Below are 16,391 nucleotides of genomic sequence, written 5' to 3'. Positions count from 1 at the left end.
AAATCACTTTAGTTTTAGCTAGTTATAACTAAAACAACACTAATTTTGAGGAGATAAAATATGAAAACGTTAAGTATCTAGGGGTACCCCCCTCCCCCGCTGCTGTGATCACCTATAGCTACCATGTTAAAGTTGAGCTGTGGCCACAGCCTTAATAGTTGTTACTGAATATTGCTGTAATAGGGTCACTCAATCATGATGTTTATTATATGCTAGTGGTGATGCGACTGAATTTTGATCATCACCAACCAAACAGAATTGTCTACAGGTGAAGATTTGCTACAATGACTAATAATAACTATCAGGATTATCAGGATTGTATGGTGTCCCAGTTGAGCCTACCAGACAAGTATATACTTCTACTATCCCCTGCAGGTAGCTAGCCCCACCCAACTGCAGACCATCAGGTGTAGTATACTCCCCCACTTTAATACTAGATTACGATAGTGCCAAATTTAATACCTTGGAGTCACCAACAAAATTAAGCCAATTTCAGGAAACCTTAATCAATTTCAAACTTCTGTGAAGTACATGATCATGATTTAGAATACATCCAGTATATACTTCAAAATTAATGTCTGGCCCCCACATCTGGTCAGTGGTGATAGCTAGTAGAATTTAAATGATTGAACACTCGTCAAGGTTTATATGTACTTCAGGGGGCGGAGACAGCTATCAAAAATTGGGGGGGGGGGGGGGGGGGGCTCCAGGGTAGGATCTATAGGGCTTTGCTAAGGGGGGGCACACTGGTAGAAATGACTTCACAGTGCACAGAGCACACTTGGCAAAATGCAAAGCATGACTATCTAGGGGGGTTGGGGGCATGCCCCCAGGGAAATTTTTAAAAATTAGACCAAAACTTCCATTAAAGTATAATCAAGTGCCCTTCGCATCATGTGACGTCATAGTTTAGCACCTACTCTGCAGGTGGCATGGAAAAAAGGCAAACATCTTTCAGAGTATGGATGGGTAAAAGATGGAACATCAAAGAGAGAGAGAGAGTGAAAACTTGCCACCAAATTAAATTTTAGAGTACTAGCAAGTCATTGTGTCTTGGATTAGGCATAGTAAAACATAAGTTCAGCTATAATTTTGTACTTTGTAATGTCACTTTTGCTATTCATAATGCATGTGTATTGTGAGATATCCCCCCCCCCCGATGTCAAAGTGGGGGGCTTGAGCCCCCTACATCTCCGCCCCTTACTTGATTAAACACTACAACATATATTACCTTGTTGATGCGGCAACTATTCAAACTTGACCACTACCTCAGTGCTCGAAGATTTAAGCCATAACTGATTGTAACACTACTCTACAATTAAAGTGCAGCGTTTTAGCCAATGAAATACAGTAAATAGTTAGATGCTCTAATTAAATAATCTAAACTACCATCTCAGAGCTTCAAGGAGATATGCTCGTACAATGTCACATACCAGTATATTGTGAGGTATATTGATGCATGGTTCAGTCAACATAATTATGTCACTGTTGGCCCTCTCATTCTTCTGTGTCTTATGAGCAATTAATAAGGAAGAGATTAAGATCAACAGAGAGTGTTGTGCCGTATATAGAGCCAATTATGTTTAACCATAGATAATAGACACCCCTACCTGGATTGGAAGCACACGTATAGTGCCCATACAAAACTACTGTTCTATCCGCGTTTCGCGCCTGAAGTTTTCAAACACTCTTTTTCATTCGAAGATTCTGTTTTACTGTCTGAATACAGCTCGGTTGCTTTAACTAGTAAGTTTAGTAGATTGTTTCTTGGGTGGCGATTGGCCTACTACTGGTATAGGCGCTTTCCGTATAAAAAGTATTTGAACATGTTTGTGAAAATGGTGGGGTGAACAAGTTTGGTTTAAGGCTGATGCTTATTACTAACTAATGCTACGTGTACTGGTATGTGTTTCATGGTATATTTGCTCCAGTTTAGTCAAGTATCACCTTTCGCGCTTGTCAAACTTCTAGCTAATACACATCAGTACACCCATTATGAATAGGCCAAACCTTATATTCCATAGCGGTAGGTTTACTACTCACCAGTTAGCAAAACATGTTCTTACAAAATATACTCCAGGTACTGTGTACAGTATAAGGGGCGCGAAGCGCGGATAGATTAGGTGGCGCTTAGAAGTTTCCAATCCAGTGTGGGGTGTCTATTATCTATGGTTTAACTAAGATCATATAAGTACTTTGTTTCAAGTGTATGAAAGCAGTTACACATATGACAGCAACTACACAGACAACACTTTGGTAGTGACAAGGACAAGAAGAACACAAACACATGCACACACTCTCTAAGGTAAAGAGGACAGAACATCAAATTCAGTTTATCTGTACAATGAGGTAATGGTGTGCACTATTAGGAGTCAGACTCTGATTGCTCTTCTTCCAGTACAGCCTCCAGGCACTGTATTACAGCTTGTATTCCATCCAAGGACTGACTGGCCTGTTGTCATCTGTAGCAGTAAGGGTCATTTTAACACACTTGATTATATTACATAGTATAGCACACTACAACACTTCTAGGAGGTTTACACCCAGTTTCTACATCCAAGATTCCACATTAACCACAATAATGATTTAATGTACTGGAAACGAAGCGTTAAAGATCAGCACCATTCATGTCCTCAAACAGTACAGTAGTACTGTTTAGTAAGTAGGGTCCCCCAAAAAATGGCGGCCATGTGTTGCTTTGTTTGGCCTCTAGCCTTGCGACAACTCAGAAAGGCACACGGGTTTTGACTATTTAAAAAGATAATATCTAACCATCTGTGGAAATTCTTGTTTTAATGCTGGATTAGAAGTTAGATGCACTAAGACTACTTTAATTTAGTATGACGTTTTTAATGAACGCGCAAAGGCCATTATAGTGGCCCTCACGCATGGCAGTAAACAAAGCGCTGTAACTTCCGAACCATTGTCCCTATGGCTATGCAACTGCCATCATTTAATTCGTGATGTAATAACGAATGAAATGATATGTAGGGTTTTACCCTACACTGAAACACAGGGCCAAAACTCGCCATGAAACTAACTTTTTATGAAATGAACACGTAAAACTGTTTACATACCTTTGGAAAAAGACTCATATCTCCTTCCCAGTTCATTCTATTGTTCTGCAATAAACGCCGATCGATTCGCCATTCAATTATGCCTCAGGCCATATATGGGTCACATGACTCAGCCAATTACAAATATGGCTGCCACCGGAAGGAATACGAAATCACGAAAAGTCAAGACGCTGTTCTTCATCGCTTCATAAGAAGTGAGCGCCTGTTGTTACAGTGGTTATTTAAACTTCCCCTGATAGCCTATTGAATAAACTTTCTGTTTATATAAGGTGTTAGGCTAATTCAGTTTAGCAAACTCTCACCACTTTCAATATAAAACCAATTTTGGTAAACACGCATTTCTCAAAACCTGCGTGCGCGTTTAAGGGTTAATGACAACATTTTGGGTGGCGCTTGTCACGCCTCAATAACTAACTCACAAATGACATGTGCTTTTTCTGGTTCCAACGAGTGTCTGCCTTCTACACTCTTTCATCTTCAATTACATGATTGTCTTCTTCTTCATGCATGGAAACCATCACCAAGGTGATAAGATTGCGTATTGACAATTTCCTTAGAGAAGTGTATTTAGACACCACAAAACTATGTGAAGTGCTTAAGCTTCTGTAAGTGGAGCAGATACATTAACTTCACTTATAAAACAACTACATGACCATACACACCACCACGCCCTTAATGATGATCACAGAAGGCAGCGACCACACCCCTTAATGATCTGCAATCAACTGTGGTTTTGCTGTAGAAAACTAGACATGGTAAACCACGACTCTTCCTTTATTATGTTGTTCATTTGAGACAAGCAGGGAGATCAAGATACTCTAATAAAGCAGTCACAGCCACACGTGTACAATATAGCTATGCTAGTTAACAAACTAGTACAATTAAAAATCTATTAGCATGGCTCCAGCAATAAAAAGTAGTGAAATATAAATGATGGTAGCTAATACAACACAGCCATGTGGGAAAATCCCTACTTAGGCATTGAACGGATTGTACTGATGTAGGGGTTTTCCCACGTAGCTATGTTATCTCATGTCACTACCTTTTATTGCTGGAACCCTTTAAGTGTTAATTGTACTCCATATGTAACATACAAGTGGTACAAGGTGTAATGTGGTACAAGCAGTACCAGGTATGTGTAACTTGCATGGCTTCAGTTGGTATCAGCAATAAGAAACAAGCACACAGAAAAATTTAGAATTTTCAACTAGAGTAGGGACCATAGCATATCTATAAAATGTACTGAAACAAGTTGGAATAGTGCACGATATTAAATTACAGTAAAACAATAAGAAGTGTTATATCCCTACTGTGCATTTTTATTATGGTATCTTGAACACAGTAGAGATATTAGGGATACGCCAATTTTGCTGGCAATTATTTTGGAAAACTACATTGGTAAAAGCAAACAGCAAAATGCTGGAAAAATAGGAAGAAAATTGGAAAAAATTGGCACCAAGAAAAGGCAACTTAAATTTTGTATGAAAAAGATTGAGATACTCCAATAGAACAGTCACGCATAGTATTAGGACAACATATGCTCATAGGAAATGGTGACTAAAGATCGAGATACTCTAATAGAGCAGTCTAATAGAGCAGTCACACATGCTTGTAAGCTAGAGATACTGCAATTAATTTTTACTGATGCTCAGCAAAACAGAAAAATTTCGAGCAAAACATTGAGCAAAATAGGTAAGAAATAAAAGAATTGCTGGAAAGAAAAATAGTTGGAAAAATAGGCTCATCCCCAGATATAACTTGTTTTACTGTGATTTAATATCATGTACTACTCCAGCTTGTTTCAGTCTTTTTATTGATGTGCTATGGTCCCTACTCTAGATGAAAACTCCAAAATTTTTCTGTGTACTAATTTGTTAACTTTTTTTGTAAACAATTATTATGACTGGTGATCCCACGCATACTGCATCTGGAAATGGGGCCGCGCACACCCTATATCAATTATTGTCTGAAAAGTGAAGTATCCATTTCGCTTCGTTGTCAGTTATGTTCAACCTGTTACACAGCATTTCAGATCAATAACTGTTCAAAAAACACCTCTGCAATCCATGCACACTGAAAGAAATGGTGCCGTACACCCCATTTATATTAATTATCATCTGAAAAGTGAAGTTTCATTGACGACTATGTTCAACCCGTTACACAGCAGTACGAAACAACAAACATTCGAAAAGCACCTCTGCAATCAAAATAGTCACTATGAAAAATATGGACAATTTCCAATACAAAGGGAAGCCATCACGTGCTATCACCAAATTGACACTTTTCGCTGTCAACACAGATGATTGGCACACAAAGGAGGACACTGGTGAGTCCATGAAGAATACATTGTACGTACAGCAGCATGCCAAAAGGCACCTCTTGGACCAAAGCTACGTCAAACTATGAAAAAATGATGAAGCCCGTAGCCTTTATCAAGTTATGCTTGTCTGAAGGCATCACTCAGTCAGGTTTTACTTACTCAGTCAGTCAGTTACTCAGTCAGTAGAAAATTTCGTTAAATATTTTTTTAAATTCTGGAGCAACTTGTTGAAAGCGTTTTGGGTCAATCTGAAAGCTTGTTTGGGCTTAGTTTTACCTAACCAATACTGCCTCATCGTCGTCAGGGGAAATTGAATTTGGGTGAAGCTATTTCATTGGCCACACCTACTCCTTTGTGGTCCCTACTATACAGTACTATCATACTGTATGACAAGTTGATGATGTGAACCAAGCGGACAGTAAATACTATCCCTTGAATTAATCAACTCTTTATAAATTAACTACACAAGGTTTGTTTCTTGCTTTGTTTTTTAACAACATATGCAGTACATTAAAATTAAATGTATTTCAATTATTTTGCAATTCATCAATTACATTGCTATACATCGCTAAGGAGAGCAAACCACTTTAAACCACAAATTACACACAGAAGTATCTTCTTAACTGTTTTATAGTTTGTTTAACCCTTAAACGCGCATAAGCCTATATATAGGCAGATTACGCATGGCCTTGAAAACGCATAAGCCTTTATATAGGCTTTTACGCATTGTTGTAAACAAAGCGCTGTAACTTTTGAAGTGTTTACCATATGGCTTTGTAACTTGTGCCATTCTACTCGTGATGTAATAAGCATTAAAATGATACCTAGGGGTTTACCCTACGACCAAAGCATAAGACCACAAATCGCCGTGAAAATAATTTTCAACAACTAACCACAAAAACTATATTACATACCTTTAGAAAATGATCCATAACTCCTTGACAGTTCGTCCGATTTGCTTCAAACAAGTACTATTCGAATGGCTATTAAATGGTGAATTAGGCCATATATAGCTCACGTGACTAAACCCACAATCGAAACTACGATTGAAGCAAAGAATGTGGCGTTGCAATAAAGCGAGACATCGATCTTCTTCGCTTTATAACAAGTAAGCCATGGTTGTTACAGTGGTTATTTATCCTTCCCCAAGTAGACCAATGAATAAGCTTTCTATTGATATATGGTTTTAGGCTAATAAATTTAGGAAAGGCTGTCTTACCTCACCATATAAGTTTGTTTTGTGTAAACACGCATTCCATAAATGTTCCGTGCATTCAGGACTAATTCCATAAAAGTTTCATGTACGTTTAAGGGTTAACATGTTATCATACACAAATTCTCTACAAAAAGCCTCATGGCTGCTCTTAATTTTCCATCACATACAAAGGGGTTATGCCCCTTTCAGCTCAAGGTGTACCATTTCTGGTAGCCTACAAAGCCTGTTATGTTGTTTTGTTAGTCATTACGTACGTATGTGTCTGTTACAGGTCCCTACTAAACTGAAATTTCAGTAACCAGTTACACCCCCTTCATGTAAACAGAAAATTGAGCTTTAACACAGTACATCAACAACCTTTATTCATTGAATTAAGGTATATTTTCTGTAGCTCAAAGCCTTCTTGCTCAAGTGGGTGACACGCAAACACACAGTTTTGACAAACCAATTCAGTAAATCAGGCGTGCGTCCACAGCCAGCCTTTGGTCAGCTGTGGCTGTGCACTTGGTTTAATAAGAAATTGTTCATTAAATATTTAAGGTGAGTACTATTTGCAATACAGCTACTGTAAAAGTAATAATTTGAGATTAACTTAACACAGAGGTGCACACCATCTACTGAGGTGCTTTTTAGCACCGAGGTTAATTAATTTTAAAACGTAGGCAAGTAGTTAATATTTGTAAACGGATCTGCAAAACCCGACATAATGATAAATTTTCAGTATAGACTATTGATTGCAATGGGTAAAATATTTGTATAAATGGGAAAAATTCCTAAAATGTTGTAACGCTTTGTTCTTTGTGAAGAAAGGGTGTAATGACAAAATCCTGGATATCATCTTATTTGACTACTCAAGGGGAGTTTGGAAATGTTTATTTCATAGCAGTAGACTAAAGGACATGTGAGTTATGGGCATTTGTTTATGTCATGTCGAAGCGATCATACACAATCGATCTTTCTTCACTGATTTCATCTCTGTATGTAGTGAAGAAGGTGATAGAAGGAAAACTTACCTAATAATGGACTCCCCAATGGTGCGAGTTACAAATCTGTACTGCATTGCTTTTGTAAGTTACAACCGTTGTTGCAAGCACCTGTAATTTATTTTCCCAAATACTTGCTGTACAAATCCATCTTTCTGTTGTTGCTACTTTGTAGGACTGTAACTCCAAAAGTTGTTGGCATACAAGACTGAAACTTGGCCAAAGCATACACTTGGTTAAGTAGATTATAAATACTCAACAACAAAGAATTTTAAAAATGCACCATTGTGTCGGGTTTTTGCAGATCCAGTAACATTTACTAGTTACTATCCCACTAGGGAACTACAAAGAAGGCTACTGAAAGTCTGTGTAGCAGGGAGTAAGAAACATGATACTAAAACTATGTTTAATCCCAGACCAGGTGGTGACTTGGTCCACAAAGAGCTTGCAGTCTATATGACTCCCTGCTACACAGTAGACTTCTTTGTAGGTCCCTAGTGGGATAGTGACCAGTACATGTTAACTACTTTCGTACATTATAAAGGTAATTCTTCCTTATGTTAACTACATGACAATAGGCATGTAATTTGCTTTTTCTTTTGTTGTAAAATAATTTTTGTATGCAAAAACTTGTATGAAAATTTGCACGAAAATTTTTATACAAGATCGAACCACTCTAATAGAACAGTCATTCACGTAAATCATACGAAAATATTTTTACAACGAAAACTTCTATCACGAAATTTTTTTTGCATGAAAATAAAGCAAATTACGGTAGTTAACATCAGGATAACTGAAGGTATGAAAGAGAGTGAATTTCTTCTTGCACACAGGACAAAACCAACACACATCCAGTTGGCCTGCCTTCTACCAATCAAACATTATGCCATACACTGTCCTAACAGTCCCACATGTTGTGAAGCAATACCAGGATACTGATCTACAACAACAAACTTGTAGTTGCCAGGTGATTAGCAATTAGCTTTATCAAAGTCCCATGTTAATACATGTTTTGGTTGCCTGAAGAATGACAGACAGCTTATCAACCTTATTATTACTGCCTATATGCTTCATATATCAGTTACCGTTAAGTGGGTGTGGTTGATCCTGATCAGATGGACGTGGTTGATCTTGATCAGTTTGATAAGACTGAACTTGACCACTATGGTGTAGTTGATTTTGATTTTGATCTTGTGACTGTGGCTGCTCCAAGTTTACAGTAGTTTGCTGTTCAAACAATGACTCATCTATTGGTAATGAATGGACTGATGTCCTATAGGAATAGCAAATCACATGATCACAGCACATAGGTTATTCCCCTATAGTAACCAAGACAACAAAAGATGTAGGCTACTACCTACAAAGGTCCAATTGAACCTTGGACCCATTGACCCAAAAAATACCACACACACCATGTAAATGAAGCTGTGGTCAATAGCAGTTGACCTATACATTTAACAGTTTAGTACTATACAGTAAATTGGTGTCAGTGAAGTATATAATATTTTAAACCTTGTTGGGCTCACTTCTATAATATCACATGTTATAATGACAGCGTTATAGCCTTATCCTTCCCTGATTTACCTTTCAAAAAACTTAACTGAATTGTTTACAATTGTACACTAGAAGAGATATGATATCAGCACTACGTCACTATTAGCATTAATGCTGAACAGGCCTTAGATGTTTGATTATCCCTCTACCTCATTCAGTAAGTTCCTCATCATAAAATGTCTCCAATTATCTTTTACGGTATATTAAAATCAAACTGACAGAGTTCACCATACATCATAATCCTGATATGTGATTACACTACCAAACATGGCACCAAGAAAAGCAAAGTAGGCTAGGAAAGCAGTTTTGTGTTAAGAAGGTTAGTAAGAGGTAAGGGATACACATGACATGTGTGTATCTTACATTACTCTGAGCTTCACTGTTTAACATTGGATCATAAGATATTAGATGATGACATGTTACCAGTCACCTGAGAGTAGTTCACTGTATACCCACCTGTCATCATTGGGTGACAACGCCCACTCCTTCCACATGATCAAGCCCCAGCTCCACAACTGGTTGACACATGTCCTGACCAATCACACGGAGTTCCTGGATGTGCCTCAGGCTACCAAAAGCTCGAGAGTACAGGCTCATTCTACTACTGGCTCTCTGTAGGTGAAGTCCTTCATCAGTTGTATCGGTGGCAGCAGCTGACATCAGCACATCTTGCAGCTGATAGGAGAGTTGTCGATTATCATTAAGGTACCCATGAACAGAGTCTCTGACACTGAACTGGGTACTGGGGGCAGTGACTTCATCGTCTCATGTGATGTCATCTAGGCTAACAGCTTTGCTATTTGTTGCCACGGTGTTATGAATAACCAATGGTGATGGAGTCACCATGTCGCCATGAAGGCTAGTAGAGCAACCTTCACTGACCCACCTCTTCAACCCAGGAGACCAGGTACCCAATTTAACATGACCTTTCTGAAGGCATGGCTGAATCATAGATGTATCACCAGATCTCCCCAGCTTGGTCAATGAGCCAGCACTAGCATGACTGACTAACTGTCAGCCACATTTTGTGGAGACGTGATGATGGGCATGTATGAGCTGGGTTGTCCTCTTCTTAAGACGTCGGAATGTGCTACATAAAGTGTAGCAATTTAAGTGTTTCTGCCTCTTCATAGCTCTCTGTACTTTTCTGACCCACCTCTTCAACCCAGGAGACCAGGTACCCAATTTAACATGACCTTTCTGAAGGCATGGCTGAATCATAGATGTATCACCAGATCTCCCCAGCTTGGTCAATGAGCCAGCACTAGCATGACTGACTAACTGTCAGCCACATTTTGTGGAGACGTGATGATGGGCATGTATGAGCTGGGTTGTCCTCTTCTTAAGACGTCGGAATGTGCTACATAAAGTGTAGCAATTTAAGTGTTTCTGCCTCTTCATAGCTCTCTGTACTTCCTCCAGGATAAGCAGGCCCTTCACTTGTAGATCACGATCATTTAGTGGTTGTGATAGATCTACTACCTTATTAGGAAATATATAAGATCTAATAATAGACACAAAGAGAGACATATTCTTGTATTATAATCCTTAGCCTTCACCAGTAGTCTCATAGTAGAGTGCCCCCAATAAAAGCAGGTACTTCACCTGGCCACCATGTCATCTAACCTCATCTTCATGCTTAGCAACTAGAGGGGTAAGATCACATGACACTCTTGTGGATGACATGACACTAACCAGGGAGTACCGCTCAATGGATTTGTGCAAGTCACCAATTGCTTCACTGGTTATAGCTAAGTTGAATAGGGCCACATCCTCACCAGATACATCCTTCAACATCCTACACATCTCCAAATCCTGTAGTAAACAAACAACCACACATTTCTCACTATAGTATGTTCACATTGAGCTGAATCCTAAAAAAATGCTAAAAATTAAAAGTGGACTTTTCTCAACAGTGTTAACATTTCAGCCAACCAGATGATTATTGATAACAACAAAGATGTCAACAACAGACATGTACAGTTTGGCTCCATCACAAATTTGGGAAGTGGCTGTAATAGACATTGTACTTATATGGCTTCCCACGGGAAACGTATTGTGAAAATTTTGATTGGCCATAAATATTATGTCAAACATTTGATTTTGAAACATTTTTAGCGGGTCAAGCAGTACTACAAATGAGCCAAATTTCAAGATCGTGTGTAATTGCATCATCCATGAGTTATTAAATGTTTTGAGGATTCGGCACAACATGAACATACTAAAAGGCGGACCATCAGTTATATCATACACCACTCAATACCATATTAGACTGTGATACTTACCAGCTCAGTGTCTCCTAACTAACACTATTCCACCATAGACCAACAAGGAGGCTAACACTGAAACTACTGAATGTTGAAATTATCACAGAACAAGTACAGTGAAACTAGGATACCTTGAGATCGACCAAGTGTCCTGATTTTCCAGGTCAGTTTACATGCTAACGGATACTTTGAGACCATTACCAAGTGTCCAGATTTTACTATGGTGGGAAATATTTCAATAACATTGAAAATTTCAATATTATACTGTAGTGATGGGTGATATTGATATTTTGCTATACGATTATCATGATTATTATCAACCCAATTTTTGTGATGAAAAACAGCTAAACACATCATGAATTGTTAATTGAATGGTTAAATTACACTGAAAATTGGTTACAAATATTTCTCTGATTACCACGATTGTTTCACGATAATTGCCGATTTTGATTATCATTAGTCTATGAAAGTACACGATGTCGATTATTGCCAATAAAATAATCATGATTATCACGATAATTGAATAATTGCCCATCACTATTATACTGATATCAATGTGCAAAAATGATATCGAGGTACACTGTAACAAGCACAATGTGTTATAGTTGCTGTTACCTTGGTAAGTATGATACAACATCTTGTACAAACAAACATCATGGGTACAGCTCAGGCATACAATACTAGGTATTGACAACCAGCTACTATGAAATAAATCAACATTCTTGGAATTTGATAACAAATTGGACAGACAGGTCAGTTGATATGAGAGACATCTTGCAATATTATATAGTTATATCATGGCCACAAGGGATTTGCCTGATATATATGCCCAACCCTGAGGGCGTGGGCATGTATATCAGGCAAATCCCAAGTGACCATGGTGTAAGCAATATATAGCACTCTGGTATGCTCACCAGTGTTGGGAGTAACGCGTTACGTAATATTATTACTTCTGTGGTAACAAAGTAATATAACGAAATACACTATGAAAACAGGTAATATAACGCAAGTTACTTTACTTACAAATGTAACGCGTTACCTAAGTAATATAGATACTGTAACAACTCTAATATTATGTAATATTATTACTACAAGTAACAAAGTTACTAATCTCGTTAGTAATCCTCTGAGTAATGCCTAACCACAACGAAGTACTGAATGAAGCTTATTCACTAGATTCTTACTTATAACCAAGATTTGCATATTGTCCAACAACGCAATCATGTCACGTGATAAGGTGGTAGTTTCACACGTGACAGCTTAAGGCTGTGGACACAAAGTAATATAATATGTAATATTATTACACTTATTTTATTTTATGGGTAATATGTAACTGTAACTAAATAGTTCAGTTGCAAGTAATATGTAATATGTAACTAGTTACTTTTACAAAGTAACTTGCCCAACACTGATGCTCACCTAATAGGTGAAAGAAGACAAACCTGCATTCACCACATTACTTTTATACAGAGGTTTGCAGGCTAGCAAACATCAATTGTAGGTTTAAAGTTTGGGCACAAAAAAGAAATGATTGTGGGTTTCACTGGTTGTAGTGATACCATTTTAAACCAAACAACCACTCTGTTGATGAATAAAGTAACCTAAGGTGCTAAAATAAACACTTAGACATATAGGTTGTGAATGTTTGAGGCACCTTTTCATGCAGTTGAAATATACTCTGCAGAAAAACAATCCCCACATTGCAAAAATGATTATTTAGTGATGCTTAGTAACCGAACTATGCAATGCCGACTCACTTAATTCTTTTTGCTTCACAACAATGCCCTAACAAAACCAACATGTTTAACTCAAACCCATAATGCAAAACTTTAAACAGCTCTAATTCAAACCCATAATGCAAAACTTTAAACAGCTCTAATTCAAACCCATAATGCAAAACATTAAACAGCTCTAATTCAAATCCACAATGCAAAACTTTAAGCAGCTCTATATAAATAATCAGAGAGAACTGATACTTTGTAATGCCACAGCCTCAAAGGCAGTTGTGGTTAGGGCTATATCATGATAATTATCACCCTGTGGTTAGGGAAATATGTGATGTATGATTCTGTGGTTTCCTTAAAATTATCGACATTCGTTTTTTGAAGATCCTAGTTAATCATACAGGTGTCCTCATTTTCAAGTGTTCTGATTAACAGGTTCCACTGTACCTAAAACTGTGATCTACTGCCTAAACAGCCACACAGTCTGATCTGCTCTTTACAATCAACTAGTATTTCACTTCTCAAACCTTAAGGCAGTAAGGGTATGCTTCTTCTAGTTGTCCTTGTGCTCTTAAACAATTACCAACATTACACAAAGCTCTGGACTCCCACGATAATCTCGTAACTCTTGTGCCACTATTAGTTGCTGTAACAGATTGAAACTATGAAATGTACACACTGACAGACAGACAGGTACCTGGTAATGGTAGTGTACAGCTAATGGATATTCCATTAACATATCATGACAACCACCCAAGTAAGCAAACGCTGCACTCTGTTTGGGCTTGTTGTGTCACATGATTAGCCACACCCATTACAGAGCCACACCCACCTGTCATAAAGCTGTTCCACCAAGAACAAGTGCTCACCATAATAATTGATAGCCTTCCAAAGTTGTGATGTCACTATCTCCATACCAGCCATATTGCCAGTTTGCTGCACACGTTGTAGTCCCTTCTTACCCAGCATCTTCACCAGTACACCAAGGTTGTTGTAAGCTGAAGCCATTGCCATCTTGTTAGCTGAATGAACACAGATGGTCAACTGTGTCTAAAGACAAACACCACACCTCTTTAGTAGCATCACCAGGCTCATTATGCACCGTAACCCTAGCAACAAAACATATAATTGTAACTTCGTAAGAAATATACACTGTATTTACTTGATTTGTGCCATACCCTCAAATATTACTGCAGTGTGGTACTATTCGAAGGGTTTCATCCTTATTTTTGGGCAAAAAAGAATAGTACCCCTGGGGCACAAATTGAGTCTACCAGTGCAACGTTAACTGTTAACAGTGTAATATGAAAATGACACTTCCTGATATAACTGCTTACTTTTTCTTACTACTCTCAGTGGCAGTAGTGAGCTTCAGGACAGGAGTCTGTATGGGTAGATATTGTGTATACAAATGTACATAGATCATCAGAGCAATCAACAAACACTACAACTATCAAACATCACACACACTTACCAAAGAATCACCAGAAGGAGAATCCAGCCAGGCATCAAGTAAAGAGGATGAGAATGGATCACTTGTTGTTGTAGTGGTGGCCACAGCTGGTAGTATCGTAGTGTCGTCCTTTTCCTCTTTTTGCTTCTTCTTCTTCTGTGAACTTTTCTTCTTCTTTTTCTCCTCCTTAACTTCAGTAGTTGTGATATCTTCTGTTGTCTTTTTCATATCTGGTTTACTGGTAGTGGGGATTGAGTGTTGTAACGTGAGGCCTGAAGATTTCTGGGTTGGCGGGGCACTTGTTTTAGCAGGTTTAGTTGCCAGTTTCTTTTGAACCAATCTTTCTGCTTCATCATCTTCCTCACTACTGCTCTCTGTGATCTCTACTGACTTAGCTGATAAAAGTGTCGGTCGTGTAGAGGCTGGCTTGATGGGGGTTGGTGGAGTTTTCTGTTCTATTAATGATGTGAATACTGTTTGCTTATCATTCAGCAAAGATATAACATACATGATGTACAGTATATATATATCATAAAGGGCCTCCTATTATTATGACTATAAGAGCTATGCGGGTACTACAGTGAGTTAGGTTACTTAATTACCACAGGATCTACAAAATCTGACACAAAAACACAAACCTGTATTGTTAAACAATGGGTAAAATATGTACATATTATTTATAAAAAGTTTATGGGTTCATTCTTGAGAAGAAAGGATCTAATGGTCACAAGTTGATGTTGTGCTATTTCTAAAAGGGCACCATGGGAGCTATAATTTATTTTCCTATACTCACTGTACAAAATAAATTTCCTGTTGCTGCTATTTTGTAGGGCTGTAACTCCAAAAGTTACTGGCATATGTACGTATGAGGCTGAAATTTCACCACAGCATACACTTGGCTAAGTAGACTATAAATATTATAATAAAACATGCTATTGTGTCGGGTTTTCACAGATTCGGTCACAATTAATAAGATACAGAAATTCTAAATGTTTAGTGCATTTGACATGGCTACCGTAATGTGGTGGTCCTACCGATAGTGTCATAAACTACACCTTATCTTATTAAGGAGGTAAGGTTCACCATTTTGTTTCACCAAAACTCTACGTACCTTGTTTTGGTTTCGTCTCAATTGTTTCCTGTTTCTCCTCTGCATCACTATCACCTGAAGATTGTACAGGCTTAACAGTCTTGACTTGTTGTTTCTGCTGTTGTTGTTTCTGCTGTTGTTGTTCCTCATCACTACTGTCAATATCCTCATCAGCAGCCACTAGAGGATTATCCTCATTATCATCACTATCACTGTAACACATCACCATGACAACTTCTCTGATAACATCAGTGTGGGAGGATTGCATCATACTTAACCACAGTACATTAAAAGTTACCACAAATTGTTCAAATAAACATTCTTTATCAACTTGCCAACACTGGTCATTATTGTTGTATAAACTATCCTAACCTCACAAAACACTTAACTATGGTATGTTAACCATCAAAGTGTCTGAGTGTGTGTAACTAGTTACAAACAATCACATGGTTTGTCCAGGTATACAGGTTAATGTGACACACAGAGGTTAAGTTGATATAATTGTTTAACCATTAAACCCGCAAAGAATTATTGGTGAATGCGTGTTTACACAATACCGTAGAGTCTGGTTATTAGGTGCATGCGCTTATAATTTTCAGAGGAATTATTTGTGAAATTTACTGTGCTTGTTAAGCGCATGCGCTTATAAATTACGATAAGGAATTTCTGCTAGGAGAGAATTAGTTGTACCCATTGCAGTTTTCAAG

The 16,391-nt window shown here is 37.9% G+C and overlaps 1 pseudogene; it reads right to left on the bottom strand.

Moving 5' to 3' along the window:
* Window positions 1–2,178: 2,178 nt before the first annotated feature.
* The window catches only part of LOC136266513 (rab-like protein 6), a 30,701-nt pseudogene continuing 16,488 nt past the window's right edge, over window positions 2,179–16,391 (bottom strand).

The sequence above is a fragment of the Dysidea avara genome, chromosome 9, assembly GCF_963678975.1.
Source record: "Dysidea avara chromosome 9, odDysAvar1.4, whole genome shotgun sequence".
NCBI classification, from domain to species: Eukaryota; Metazoa; Porifera; class Demospongiae; order Dictyoceratida; family Dysideidae; genus Dysidea; species Dysidea avara.
The sequence above is the reverse complement of the archived record's forward strand: the minus strand, read 5'-3'. Positions and strand labels throughout refer to the sequence as shown.